This window comes from Nerophis lumbriciformis, unplaced genomic scaffold (assembly GCF_033978685.3).
Source record: "Nerophis lumbriciformis unplaced genomic scaffold, RoL_Nlum_v2.1 HiC_scaffold_82, whole genome shotgun sequence".
Classification (NCBI taxonomy): Eukaryota; Metazoa; Chordata; class Actinopteri; order Syngnathiformes; family Syngnathidae; genus Nerophis; species Nerophis lumbriciformis.
Window position 1 is genome coordinate 82,501 of NW_027316622.1, and position 15,000 is coordinate 97,500.

Genomic DNA, 15,000 nt, shown 5'->3' on the forward strand with positions numbered 1-15,000 from the left:
CCCGGGTGCGGAAAGCAAAATTAGTCCCTCTCCTAGCTGGAAGTCCAAAAAAAAGGCGTGAATTTGACTAAGTGTCTAGGAGCATTTCCCTTTAAGAAGGCCGACGTGCTATGGTTCTCCACCTGGGTACGGAACGCCAAATTAGTCCCTCTCCTAGCTGGAAGTCCAAAAAAAAGGCGTGAATTTGACTAAGTGTCTAGGAGCATTTCCCTTTAAGAAGGCCGACGTGCTATGGTTCTCCACCTGGGTACGGAACGCCAAATTAGTCCCTCTCCTAGCTGGAAGTAGTCAAAAAAAGGCGGAAATTTGACTAAGTGTCATTATTTTAGAGTACCAGGCCTCTATAGAAAAGTTTGGTTTTTTGTCTATGTGTCATCATTTTAGAGTACCAGGCCTCTATAGAAAAGTTTGGTTTTTTGTCTATGTGTCATCATTTTAGAGTACCAGGCCTCTATAGAAAAGTTTGGTAAATTTGACTAAGTGTCTAGGAGCATTTCCCTTTAAGAAGGCCGACCTGCTATGGTTCTCCACCCGGGTACGGAAAGCAAAATTAGTCCCTCTCCTCGCTGGAAGTCCAAAAAAAAAAGGCGTGAATTTGACTAAGTGCCTAGGAGCATTTCCCTTTAAGAAGGCCGACGTGCTATGGTTCTCCACCTGGGTCAGGAAAGCAAAATTGTCCCTCTCCTCGCTGGAAGTCCAAAAAAAAGGCGTGAATTTGACTAAGTGCCTAGGAGCATTTCCCTTTAAGAAGGCCGACGTGCTATGGTTCTCCACCTGGGTCAGGAAAGCAAAATTGTCCCTCTCCTCGCTGGAAGTCCAAAAAAAAGGCGTGAATTTGACTAAGTGCCTAGGAGCATTTCCCTTTAAGAAGGCCGACGTGCTATGGTTCTCCACCTGGGTCAGGAAAGCAAAATTGTCCCTCTCCTCGCTGGAAGTCCAAAAAAAAGGCGTAAATTTGACTAAGTGCCTAGGAGGATGTCCCTTTAAGAAGGCCGACGTGCTATGGTTCTCCACCTGGGTCAGGAAAGCAAAATTGTCCCTCTCCTCGCTGGAAGTCCAAAAAAAAGGCGTAAATTTGACTAAGTGCCTAGGAGGATGTCCCTTAAAGAAGGCCGACGTGCTATGGTTCTCCACCTGGGTCTGGAACGCCAAATTAGTCCCTCTCCTCGCTGGAAGTCCAAAAAAAAGGCGGAAATTTGACTAAGTGCCTAGGAGGATGTCCCTTTAAGAAGGCCGACGTGCTATGGTTCTCCACCCGGGTCCGGAACTCAAAATTAGTCCCTCTCCTAGTTGGAAGTCATCAAAAAAAGGCGGAAATTTGACTAAGTGCCATCATTTTAGAGTACCAGGACTATAGTGGGGGAATTGGAGCCCTCTGGTGGACACTTGCTGCAAATGCACCCTGAATTAAAGACATTATTTTCAGTTCTTTTGGGGCCCTATTTTCAGGCGTAAATTTGACTAAGTGTCTAGGGGCATGTCCCTTTAAGAAGGCCGACCTGCTATGGTTCTCCACCTGGGTCTGGAACGCCAAATTAGTCCCTCTCCTCGCTGGAAGTCCAAAAAAAAGGCGTGAATTTGACTAAGTGCCTAGGAGCATTTCCCTTTAAGAAGGCCGACGTGCTATGGTTCTCCACCTGGGTCAGGAAAGCAAAATTGTCCCTCTCCTCGCTGGAAGTCCAAAAAAAAGGCGTAAATTTGACTAAGTGCCTAGGAGGATGTCCCTTTAAGAAGGCCGACGTGCTATGGTTCTCCACCTGGGTCAGGAAAGCAAAATTGTCCCTCTCCTCGCTGGAAGTCCAAAAAAAAGGCGTAAATTTGACTAAGTGCCTAGGAGGATGTCCCTTAAAGAAGGCCGACGTGCTATGGTTCTCCACCTGGGTCTGGAACGCCAAATTAGTCCCTCTCCTCGCTGGAAGTCCAAAAAAAAAGGCGGAAATTTGACTAAGTGCCTAGGAGGATGTCCCTTTAAGAAGGCCGACGTGCTATGGTTCTCCACCCGGGTCCGGAACTCAAAATTAGTCCCTCTCCTAGTTGGAAGTCATCAAAAAAAGGCGGAAATTTGACTAAGTGCCATCATTTTAGAGTACCAGGACTATAGTGGGGGAATTGGAGCCCTCTGGTGGACACTTGCTGCAAATGCACCCTGAATTAAAGACATTATTTTCAGTTCTTTTGGGGCCCTATTTTCAGGCGTAAATTTGACTAAGTGTCTAGGGGCATGTCCCTTTAAGAAGGCCGACCTGCTATGGTTCTCCACCTGGGTCTGGAACGCCAAATTAGTCCCTCTCCTCGCTGGAAGTCCAAAAAAAAGGCGTGAATTTGACTAAGTGCCTAGGAGCATTTCCCTTTAAGAAGGCCGACGTGCTATGGTTCTCCACCTGGGTCAGGAAAGCAAAATTGTCCCTCTCCTCGCTGGAAGTCCAAAAAAAAGGCGTAAATTTGACTAAGTGCCTAGGAGGATGTCCCTTTAAGAAGGCCGACGTGCTATGGTTCTCCACCTGGGTCAGGAAAGCAAAATTGTCCCTCTCCTCGCTGGAAGTCCAAAAAAAAGGCGTAAATTTGACTAAGTGCCTAGGAGGATGTCCCTTAAAGAAGGCCGACGTGCTATGGTTCTCCACCTGGGTCTGGAACGCCAAATTAGTCCCTCTCCTCGCTGGAAGTCCAAAAAAAAGGCGGAAATTTGACTAAGTGCCTAGGAGGATGTCCCTTTAAGAAGGCCGACGTGCTATGGTTCTCCACCTGGGTCAGGAAAGCAAAATTGTCCCTCTCCTCGCTGGAAGTCCAAAAAAAAGGCGTGAATTTGACTAAGTGCCTAGGAGCATTTCCCTTTAAGAAGGCCGACGTGCTATGGTTCTCCACCCGGGTACGGAAAGCAAAATTGTCCCTCTCCTCGCTGGAAGTCCAAAAAAAAGGCGTGAATTTGACTAAGTGCCTAGGAGCATTTCCCTTTAAGAAGGCCGACGTGCTATGGTTCTCCACCTGGGTCAGGAAAGCAAAATTGTCCCTCTCCTCGCTGGAAGTCCAAAAAAAAGGCGTGAATTTGACTAAGTGCCTAGGAGCATTTCCCTTTAAGAAGGCCGACGTGCTATGGTTCTCCACCTGGGTCAGGAAAGCAAAATTGTCCCTCTCCTCGCTGGAAGTCCAAAAAAAAGGCGTGAATTTGACTAAGTGCCTAGGAGCATTTCCCTTTAAGAAGGCCGACGTGCTATGGTCCTCCACCTGGGTCAGGAAAGCAAAATTAGTCCCTCTCCTCGCTGGAAGTCCAAAAAAAAGGCGTGAATTTGACTAAGTGCCTAGGAGCATTTCCCTTTAAGAAGGCCGACGTGCTATGGTTCTCCACCTGGGTCAGGAAAGCAAAATTAGTCCCTCTCCTCGCTGGAAGTCCAAAAAAAAGGCGTGAATTTGACTAAGTGCCTAGGAGGATGTCCCTTTAAGAAGGCCGACGTGCTATGGTTCTCCACCTGGGTCAGGAAAGCAAAATTGTCCCTCTCCTCGCTGGAAGTCCAAAAAAAAGGCGTGAATTTGACTAAGTGCCTAGGAGCATTTCCCTTTAAGAAGGCCGACGTGCTATGGTTCTCCACCCGGGTACGGAAAGCAAAATTAGTCCCTCTCCTCGCTGGAAGTCCAAAAAAAAGGCGTGAATTTGACTAAGTGCCTAGGAGCATTTCCCTTTAAGAAGGCCGACGTGCTATGGTTCTCCACCCGGGTACGGAAAGCAAAATTGTCCCTCTCCTCGCTGGAAGTCCAAAAAAAAGGCGTAAATTTGACTAAGTGCCTAGGAGGATGTCCCTTAAAGAAGGCCGACGTGCTATGGTTCTCCACCTGGGTCTGGAACGCCAAATTAGTCCCTCTCCTCGCTGGAAGTCCAAAAAAAAGGCGTAAATTTGACTAAGTGCCTAGGAGGATGTCCCTTTAAGAAGGCCGACGTGCTATGGTTCTCCACCTGGGTCTGGAACGCCAAATTAGTCCCTCTCCTCGCTGGAAGTCCAAAAAAAAGGCGTGAATTTGACTAAGTGCCTAGGAGGATGTCCCTTTAAGAAGGCCGACGTGCTATGGTTCTCCACCTGGGTCAGGAAAGCAAAATTGTCCCTCTCCTCGCTGGAAGTCCAAAAAAAAGGCGTGAATTTGACTAAGTGCCTAGGAGCATTTCCCTTTAAGAAGGCCGACGTGCTATGGTTCTCCACCCGGGTACGGAAAGCAAAATTGTCCCTCTCCTCGCTGGAAGTCCAAAAAAAAGGCGTGAATTTGACTAAGTGCCTAGGAGCATTTCCCTTTAAGAAGGCCGACGTGCTATGGTTCTCCACCTGGGTCAGGAAAGCAAAATTGTCCCTCTCCTCGCTGGAAGTCCAAAAAAAAGGCGTGAATTTGACTAAGTGCCTAGGAGCATTTCCCTTTAAGAAGGCCGACGTGCTATGGTTCTCCACCTGGGTCAGGAAAGCAAAATTGTCCCTCTCCTCGCTGGAAGTCCAAAAAAAAGGCGTGAATTTGACTAAGTGCCTAGGAGCATTTCCCTTTAAGAAGGCCGACGTGCTATGGTCCTCCACCTGGGTCAGGAACGCAAAATTGTCCCTCTCCTCGCTGGAAGTCCAAAAAAAAGGTGTAAATTTGACTAAGTGCCTAGGAGGATGTCCCTTTAAGAAGGCCGACGTGCTATGGTCCTCCACCTGGGTCAGGAACGCAAAATTGTCCCTCTCCTCGCTGGAAGTCCAAAAAAAAGGTGTAAATTTGACTAAGTGCCTAGGAGGATGTCCCTTTAAGAAGGCCGACGTGCTATGGTCCTCCACCTGGGTCAGGAACGCAAAATTAGTCCCTCTCCTCGCTGGAAGTCCAAAAAAAAGGCGGAAATTTGACTAAGTGCCATCATTTTAGAGTACCAGGACTATAGCTGGGGAATTGGAGCCCTCTGGTGGACACTCGCTGCAAATGCACCCTGAATTAAACACATTATTTCCAGTTCTTTTGGGGCCCTATAATTAGTCCCTCTCCTCGCTGGAAGTCCAAAAAAAAAAGGTGTAAATTTGACTAAGTGTCTAGGAGGATGTCCCCTTAAGAAGGCCGACGTGCCTTGGTTCTCTACCTGGGTACGGAACGCCAAATTAGTCCCTCTCCTCGCTGGAAGTCCAAAAAAAAAGGCGGAAATTTGACTAAGTGTCTAGGAGCATTTCCCTTTAAGAAGGCCGACCTGCTATGGTTCTCCACCCGGGTACGGAAAGCAAAATTAGTCCCTCTCCTCGCTGGAAGTCCAAAAAAAAGGCGTAAATTTGACTAAGTGCCTAGGAGGATGTCCCTTTAAGAAGGCTGACCTGCTATGGTTCTCCACCCGGGTGCGGAAAGCAAAATTAGTCCCTCTCCTCGCTGGAAGTCCAAAAAAAAGGCGGAAATTTGACTAAGTGCCTAGGAGGATGTCCCTTTAAGAAGGCTGACCTGCGATGGTTCTCCACCCGGGTACGGAAAGCAAAATTAGTCCCTCTCCTCGCTGGAAGTCCAAAAAAAAGGCGTAAATTTGACTAAGTGCCTAGGAGCATTTCCCTTTAAGAAGGCCGACCTGCTATGGTTCTCCACCCGGGTCTGGAACGCAAAATTGTCCCTCTCCTCGCTGGAAGTCCAAAAAAAAAGGTGTAAATTTGACTAAGTGTCTAGGAGCATTTCCCTTTAAGAAGGCCGACCTGCTATGGTTCTCCACCCGGGTCCGGAACTCAAAATTAGTCCCTCTCCTAGTTGGAAGTCATCAAAAAAAGGCGGAAATTTGACTAAGTGCCATCATTTTAGAGTACCAGGACTATAGCTGGGGAATTGGAGCCCTCTGGTGGACACTCGCTGCAAATGCACCCTGAATTAAACACATTATTTCCAGTTCTTTTGGGGCCCTATATTCAGACGGTGTGGAGCCCTCCAGTGGACTCCCGCCTCCAATGCACCCCCCAAATTAAAGACATCACCCCCCAAATTAAAGGCATCATTTCCAGTTCTTTTGGGGCCCTATTTTCAGACAGTTTGGCGTATTTCCTTGACGCCGGGGAGTCCTACAGGTGTTCCCGGGGAATGAGAGGCCTTTTGTGGGCCAGAAAGAGTGGGGAACCCTTGGAGCCCCTATTTTCAGACAGTTTGCCGTATTTCGGTGACGCCGGGGCGTCCATCAGGTCTTCCCGGGGAATGAGAGGCCTTTTGTGGCCATATGTCAACAAAAGAGTGGGGAAATGGAGCCCTCCGGTGGACTCCCGCTGCAAATGCACCCCCCAAATTAAATACATTAATTCCAGGCCTTTTGGGGCCCTATATTCAGACGGTGTGGAGCCCTCCAGTGGACTCCCGCCTCCAATGCACCCCCATAATCATAGACATCACCCCCCAAATTAAAGGCATCATTTCCAGTTCTTTTGGGGCCCTATTTTCAGACAGTTTGGCGTATTTCCTTGACGCCGGGGAGTCCTACAGGTGTTCCCGGGGAATGAGAGGCCTTTTGTGGGCCAGAAAGAGTGGGGAACCCTTGGAGCCCCTATTTTCAGACAGTTTGGCTTATTTCGGTGACGCCGGGGCGTCCATCAGGTCTTCCCGGGGAATGAGAGGCCTTTTGTGGCCATATGTCAACAAAAGAGTGGGGAAATGGAGCCCTCCGGTGGACTCCCGCTGCAAATGCACCCCCCAAATTAAATACATTAATTCCAGGCCTTTTGGGGCCCTATATTCAGATGGTGTGGAGCCCTCCAGTGGACTCCCGCCTCCAATGCACCCCCATAATTATAGACATCACCCCCCAAATTAAACACATTATTTCCAGTTCTTTTGGGCCCCTATTTTCAGACAGTTTGGCGTATTTCCTTGACGCCGGGGAGTCCTACAGGTGTTCCCGGGGAATGAGAGGCCTTTTGTGGGCCAGAAAGAGTGGGGAACCCTTGGAGCCCCTATTTTCAGACAGTTTGGCTTATTTCGGTGACGCCGGGGCGTCCATCAGGTCTTCCCGGGGAATGAGAGGCCTTTTGTGGGCATATGTCAACAAAAGAGTGGGGAAATGGAGCCCTCCGGTGGACTCCCGCTGCAAATGCACCCCCCAAATTAAATACATTAATTCCAGGCCTTTTGGGGCCCTATATTCAGATGGTGTGGAGCCCTCCAGTGGACTCCCGCCTCCAATGCACCCCCATAATTATAGACATCACCCCCCAAATTAAACACATTATTTCCAGTTCTTTTGGGCCCCTATTTTCAGACAGTTTGGCGTATTTCCTTGACGCCGGGGAGTCCTACAGGTGTTCCCGGGGAATGAGAGGCCTTTTGTGGGCCAGAAAGAGTGGGGAACACTTGGAGCCCCTATTTTCAGACAGTTTGCCGTATTTCGGTGACGCCGGGGCGTCCATCAGGTCTTCCCGGGGAATGTGAGGCCTTTCGTGGGCCATATTTTCAGACAGAAAAAAAAGAAAAGTAACCCTTACACTACAAAGGACAGCGGGGAAACGCCCCCCAGCAAAGTCACAGGGGAAGTGGGGTAGACAAGTGGAGAGTGTCTGGGGAAAAGTCCACAAAATGATCAAAAATCACACACAGGTACGAGTGCCACAAGTCCCGCCGCGTCCCACCCGAGTCCGAGGTGCCCCCCACATGCCCAAAACGCACCCAGCAAAGGCGCACTGTGATTGGGAAGAAAAGTTGGGAAAGTGGGCAAAAGTCCCGAATTTGATCCATAATTATACCCAGGTTTGAGTCCCACAAGTCCCGCCGCATTCCACCAGTGTTCCGGGGTGCCTGACATGTCCACGACGCACCCAGCAAAGGCGCACTGTGATTGGGAAGAAAATTTGGAAAAGTGGGCAAAAGTCCGGAAAATGACCAAAAACCACACCCAGGTTAGAGCCCCACACGTCCTGCAGTCGCACCCGAGTCCTGGGATGCCCAACATGTCCAAAAAAATCAAAAAAAGCCCAAAAAATCAAAAAAATCCCCGGGCCGTATCTTGGACGCCGGCGTACCGCGTTCGGCCCTCGTGCCGTAGTTTGGCGACCGATTGTAAAAATTTGCCGCGACCGGCTAGTTTTTTTCCTTGGAGTAAATAGAGAGTAGATCCAGCAGAAAATATGCACTATAAACAAAGAGAGGGGGTTTGGAGGGGGGCAAAAACGCCCTCTTGGAACTTTTGCAGCAGCACACATCAAACTAGCGGGGAGAAGGCATGCATAGCAAAAGGCCACGAAATGATCCAAAATCACACCCAGGTTCGAGTCCCACAAGTCCCGCCGCGTTCCACCAGGGTTCCGGGGTGCCTGACATGTCCACGACGCACCCAGCAAAGGCGCACTGTGATTGGGAAGAAAAGTTGGGAAAGTGGGCAAAAGTCCCGAATTTTATCCAAAATTATACCCAGGTTCGAGTCCCACAAGTCCCGCCGCGTTCCACCAGTGTCTCGGGGTGCCTACAATGTCCACAACGCACCCAGCAAAGGCATCACACCCAGGTTCGAGTCCCACAAGTCCCGCCGCGTTCCACCAGGGTTCCGGGGTGCCTGACATGTCCACGACGCACCCAGCAAAGGCGCACTGTGATTGGGAAGAAAAGTTGGGAAAGTGGGCAAAAGTCCCGAATTTTATCCAAAATTATACCCAGGTTCGAGTCCCACAAGTCCCGCCGCGTTCCACCAGGGTTCCGGGGTGCCTACAATGTCCAAGACGCACCCAGCAAAGGCGCACTGTGATTGGGAAGAAAAGTTGGGAAAGTGGGCAAAAGTCCCGAATTTGGTCCAAAATCACACCCAGGTTCGAGTCCCACAAGTACCGCCGCGTTCCACCAGTGTCTCGGGGTGCCTACAATGTCCACAACTTACCCAGCAAAGGCGCACTGTGATTGGGAAGAAAAGTTGGGAAAGTGGGCAAAAGTCCCGAATTTGGTCCAAAATCACACCCAGGTTCGAGTCCCACAAGTCCCGCCGCGTTCCACCAGGGTTCCGGGGTGCCTACAATGTCCACGACGCACCCAGCAAAGGCGCACTGTGATTGGGAAGAAAAGTTGGGAAAGTGGGCAAAAGTCCCGAATTTGGTCCAAAATCACACCCAGGTTCGAGTCCCACAAGTCCCGCCGCGTTCCATCAGAGTGCCGGGGTGCCTACAATGTCCACAACTTACCCAGCAAAGGCGCACTGTGATTGGGAAGAAAAGTTGGGAAAGTGGGCAAAAGTCCCGAATTTGGTCCAAAATCACACCCAGGTTCGAGTCCCACAAGTCCCGCCGCGTTCCACCAGTGTCTCGGGGTGCCTACAATGTCCACAACTTACCCAGCAAAGGCGCACTGTGATTGGGAAGAAAAGTTGGGAAAGTGGGCAAAAGTCCCGAATTTGGTCCAAAATCACACCCAGGTTCGAGTCCCACAAGTCCGGCCGCGTTCCACCAGTGTCTCGGGGTGCCTACAATGTCCACAACTTACCCAGCAAAGGCGCACTGTGATTGGGAAGAAAAGTTGGGAAAGTGGGCAAAAGTCCCGAATTTGGTCCAAAATCACACCCAGGTTCGAGTCCCGCAAGTCCCGCCGCGTTCCACCAGGGTTCCGGGGTGCCTACAATGTCCACAACGCACCCAGCAAAGGCGCACTGTGAGTGGGAAGAAAAGTTGGGAAAGTGGGCAAAAGTCCCGAATTTGGTCCAAAATCACACCCAGGTTCGAGTCCCACAAGTCCCGCCGCGTTCCACCAGGGTTCCGGGGTGCCTACAATGTCCACAACGCACCCAGCAAAGGCGCACTGTGATTGGGAAGAAAAGTTGGGAAAGTGGGCAAAAGTCCCGAATTTGGTCCAAAATCACACCCAGGTTCGAGTCCCGCAAGTCCCGCCGCGTTCCACCAGTGTCTCGGGGTGCCTACAATGTCCACAACGCACCCAGCAAAGGCGCACTGTGATTGGGAAGAAAAGTTGGGAAAGTGGGCAAAAGTCCCGAATTTGGTCCAAAATCACACCCAGGTTCGAGTCCCGCAAGTCCCGCCGCGTTCCACCAGTGTCTCGGGGTGCCTACAATGTCCACAACGCACCCAGCAAAGGCGCACTGTGATTGGGAAGAAAAGTTGGGAAAGTGGGCAAAAGTCCCGAATTTGGTCCAAAATCACACCCAGGTTCGAGTCCCACAAGTCCCGCCGCGTTCCACCAGGGTTCCGGGGTGCCTACAATGTCCACAACGCACCCAGCAAAGGCGCACTGTGATTGGGAAGAAAAGTTGGGAAAGTGGGCAAAAGTCCCGAATTTGGTCCAAAATCACACCCAGGTTCGAGTCCCACAAGTCCCGCCGCGTTCCACCAGGGTTCCGGGGTGCCTACAATGTCCACAACGCACCCAGCAAAGGCGCACTGTGATTGGGAAGAAAAGTTGGGAAAGTGGGCAAAAGTCCCGAATTTGGTCCAAAATCACACCCAGGTTCGAGTCCCGCAAGTCCCGCCGCGTTCCACCAGTGTCTCGGGGTGCCTACAATGTCCACAACGCACCCAGCAAAGGCGCACTGTGATTGGGAAGAAAAGTTGGGAAAGTGGGCAAAAGTCCCGAATTTGGTCCAAAATCACACCCAGGTTCGAGTCCCGCAAGTCCCGCCGCGTTCCACCAGTGTCTCGGGGTGCCTACAATGTCCACAACGCACCCAGCAAAGGCGCACTGTGATTGGGAAGAAAAGTTGGGAAAGTGGGCAAAAGTCCCGAATTTGGTCCAAAATCACACCCAGGTTCGAGTCCCACAAGTCCCGCCGCGTTCCACCAGGGTTCCGGGGTGCCTACAATGTCCACGACGCACCCAGCAAAGGCGCACTGTGATTGGGAAGAAAAGTTGGGAAAGTGGGCAAAAGTCCCGAATTTGGTCCAAAATCACACCCAGGTTCGAGTCCCACAAGTCCCGCCGCGTTCCACCAGGGTTCCGGGGTGCCTACAATGTCCACAACGCACCCAGCAAAGGCGCACTGTGATTGGGAAGAAAAGTTGGGAAAGTGGGCAAAAGTCCCGAATTTGGTCCAAAATCACACCCAGGTTCGAGTCCCACAAGTCCCGCCGCGTTCCACCAGGGTTCCGGGGTGCCTACAATGTCCACAACGCACCCAGCAAAGGCGCACTGTGATTGGGAAGAAAAGTTGGGAAAGTGGGCAAAAGTCCCGAATTTGGTCCAAAATCACACCCAGGTTCGAGTCCCGCAAGTCCCGCCGCGTTCCACCAGTGTCTCGGGGTGCCTACAATGTCCACAACGCACCCAGCAAAGGCGCACTGTGATTGGGAAGAAAAGTTGGGAAAGTGGGCAAAAGTCCCGAATTTGGTCCAAAATCACACCCAGGTTCGAGTCCCGCAAGTCCCGCCGCGTTCCACCAGTGTCTCGGGGTGCCTACAATGTCCACAACGCACCCAGCAAAGGCGCACTGTGATTGGGAAGAAAAGTTGGGAAAGTGGGCAAAAGTCCCGAATTTGGTCCAAAATCACACCCAGGTTCGAGTCCCACAAGTCCCGCCGCGTTCCACCAGGGTTCCGGGGTGCCTACAATGTCCACGACGCACCCAGCAAAGGCGCACTGTGATTGGGAAGAAAAGTTGGGAAAGTGGGCAAAAGTCCCGAATTTGGTCCAAAATCACACCCAGGTTCGAGTCCCACAAGTCCCGCCGCGTTCCACCAGTGTCTCGGGGTGCCTACAATGTCCACAACGCACCCAGCAAAGGCGCACTGTGATTGGGAAGAAAAGTTGGGAAAGTGGGCAAAAGTCCCGAATTTGGTCCAAAATCACACCCAGGTTCGAGTCCCACAAGTCCCGCCGCGTTCCACCAGGGTCTCGGGGTGCCTACAATGTCCACAACGCACCCAGCAAAGGCGCACTGTGATTGGGAAGAAAAGTTGGGAAAGTGGGCAAAAGTCCCGAATTTGGTCCAAAATCACACCCAGGTTCGAGTCCCACAAGTCCCGCCGCGTTCCACCAGGGTTCCGGGGTGCCTACAATGTCCACAACGCACCCAGCAAAGGCGCACTGTGATTGGGAAGAAAAGTTGGGAAAGTGGGCAAAAGTCCCGAATTTGGTCCAAAATCACACCCAGGTTCGAGTCCCACAAGTCCCGCCGCGTTCCACCAGGGTTCCGGGGCGCCTACAATGTCCACAACGCACCCAGCAAAGGCGCACTGTGATTGGGAAGAAAAGTTGGGAAAGTGGGCAAAAGTCCCGAATTTGATCCAAAATTATGCCCGGGTTGGAGTACCACGAGTCCGGCCGCGTTCCACCGGTGTCCCGGGGGTGCCTGCCATGTCCACAACTTACCCAGCAAAGGCGCACTGTGATTGGGAAGAAAAGTTGGGAAAGTGGGCAAAAGTCCCGAATTTGATCCAAAATTATGCCCGGGTTGGAGTACCACGAGTCCGGCCGCGTTCCACCGGTGTCCCGGGGGTGCCTGCCATGTCCACAACTTACCCAGCAAAGGCGCACTGTGATTGGGAAGAAAAGTTGGGAAAGTGGGCAAAAGTCCCGAATTTGATCCAAAATTATGCCCGGGTTGGAGTACCACGAGTCCGGCCGCGTTCCACCGGTGTCCCGGGGGTGCCTGCCATGTCCACAACTTACCCAGCAAAGGCGCACTGTGATTGGGAAGAAAAGTTGGGAAAGTGGGCAAAAGTCCCGAATTTGATCCAAAATTATGCCCGGGTTGGAGTACCACGAGTCCGGCCGCGTTCCACCGGTGTCCCGGGGGTGCCTGCCATGTCCACAACTTACCCAGCAAAGGCGCACTGTGATTGGGAAGAAAAGTTGGGAAAGTGGGCAAAAGTCCCGAATTTGATCCAAAATTATGCCCGGGTTGGAGTACCACGAGTCCGGCCGCGTTCCACCGGTGTCCCGGGGGTGCCTGCCATGTCCACAACTTACCCAGCAAAGGCGCACTGTGATTGGGAAGAAAAGTTGGGAAAGTGGGCAAAAGTCCCGAATTTGATCCAAAATTATGCCCGGGTTGGAGTACCACGAGTCCGGCCGCGTTCCACCGGTGTCCCGGGGGTGCCTGCCATGTCCACAACTTACCCAGCAAAGGCGCACTGTGATTGGGAAGAAAAGTTGGGAAAGTGGGCAAAAGTCCCGAATTTGATCCAAAATTATGCCCGGGTTGGAGTACCACGAGTCCGGCCGCGTTCCACCGGTGTCCCGGGGGTGCCTGCCATGTCCACAACTTACCCAGCAAAGGCGCACTGTGATTGGGAAGAAAAGTTGGGAAAGTGGGCAAAAGTCCCGAATTTGATCCAAAATTATGCCCGGGTTGGAGTACCACGAGTCCGGCCGCGTTCCACCGGTGTCCCGGGGGTGCCTGCCATGTCCACAACTTACCCAGCAAAGGCGCACTGTGATTCAGAAGAAAAGTTGGGAAAGTGGGGAAAAAAAGGACCGGAAAATATCCAAAATTATGCCCGGGTTGGAGTACCACGAGTCCGGCCGCGTTCCACCGGTGTCCCGGGGGTGCCTGGCACGTCCACAACTTACCCAGCAAAGGCGCACTGTGATTCAGAAGAAAAGTTGGGAAAGTGGGGAAAAAAAGGACCGGAAAATATCCAAAATTATGCCCGGGTTGGAGTACCACGAGTCCGGCCGCGTTCCACCGGTGTCCCGGGGGTGCCTGGCACGTCCACAACTTACCCAGCAAAGGCGCACTGTCAGTGGGGAAGACCAAACATGTCTCGGATTTTTTCCAAGTACCTTAACGAGAGAGGCTAAAAAGCACCTGTTTTTACCTTCTCTCGTTGTTGTACTTAGAAAAAAAACGAGAAAATAAAAAATCTGGGTTTTTTTCTAAGTACCTTAACGAGAGAGGCTAAAAAAAACCATTTTTTACCTTCTCTCGTTGTTGTACTTAGAAAAAAAACGAGAAAAAAAATTTTCCCCATTCATTTCAATGGGAGTTCATTTTTTTTTTGGGATTTTTTCTAAGTACCTTAACGAGAGAGGCTTAATTTTTCACCTACTTTTTACCTTCTCTCGATTTTTCGTTTTTTACCTGGTCGACCAAAACACCTCCATCTCGTTACTATGTGCACCATGTCTGACAGGCTGAAATCACAGGGAACGCGTCCGAGTCAAAGTGAGCTATTTTCGGACACAAATATGGTGTTTTTCCCCTCTATCCTCTGGTCCTTTTTTCAAACTGATCTTCCAGCATCTGAGCGACAGGGGCTCATGCAGACACCTGTGTCCGCCCGAGGGGCGCCTTCCCGGACACATATATGGTGCTTCCCCCCTCTTTACCCCGGTCCTTTTTCAAACTGATCTTCCAGCATCTGAGCGACAGGGGCTCATGCAGACACCTGTGTCCGCCCGAGGGGCGCCTTCCCGGACACATATATGGTGCTTCCCCCCTCTTTACCCCGGTCCTTTTTCAAACTGCTCTTCCAGCTTCTGAGCGACAGGGGCTCATGCAGACACCTGTGTCCGCCTAAGGGGCGCTGTTTCGGACACATTTTCAACTTTTCCCGCATGAATGAAATCCTGGAACTGATTCCACCCAGGTACTTAGGACTTCCAGGGCTTGAGCGACAGGGGCTCTGTCCGGAGCGTGTGTCCGCCTAGGGGGCGCTGTCCCGGACACATTTTCAACTTTTCCCGCATGAATGAAATCCTGGAACTGATTCCACCCAGGTACTTAGGACTTCCAGGGCTTGAGCGACAGGGGCTCTGTCCGGAGCGTGTGTCCGCCTAGGGGGCGCTGTCCCGGACACATTTTCAACTTTTCCCGCATGAATGAAATCCTGGAACTGATTCCACCCAGGTACTTAGGACTTCCAGGGCTTGAGCGACAGGGGCTCTGTCCGGAGCGTGTGTCCGCCTAGGGGGCGCTGTCCCGGACACATTTTCAACTTTTCCCGCATGAATGAAATCCTGGAACTGATTCCACCCAGGTACTTAGGACTTCCAGGGCTTGAGCGACAGGGGCTCTGTCCGGAGCGTGTGTCCGCCTAGGGGGCGCTGTCCCGGACACATTTTCAACTTTTCCCGCATGAATGAAATCCTGGAACTGATTCCACCCAGGTACTTAGGACTTCC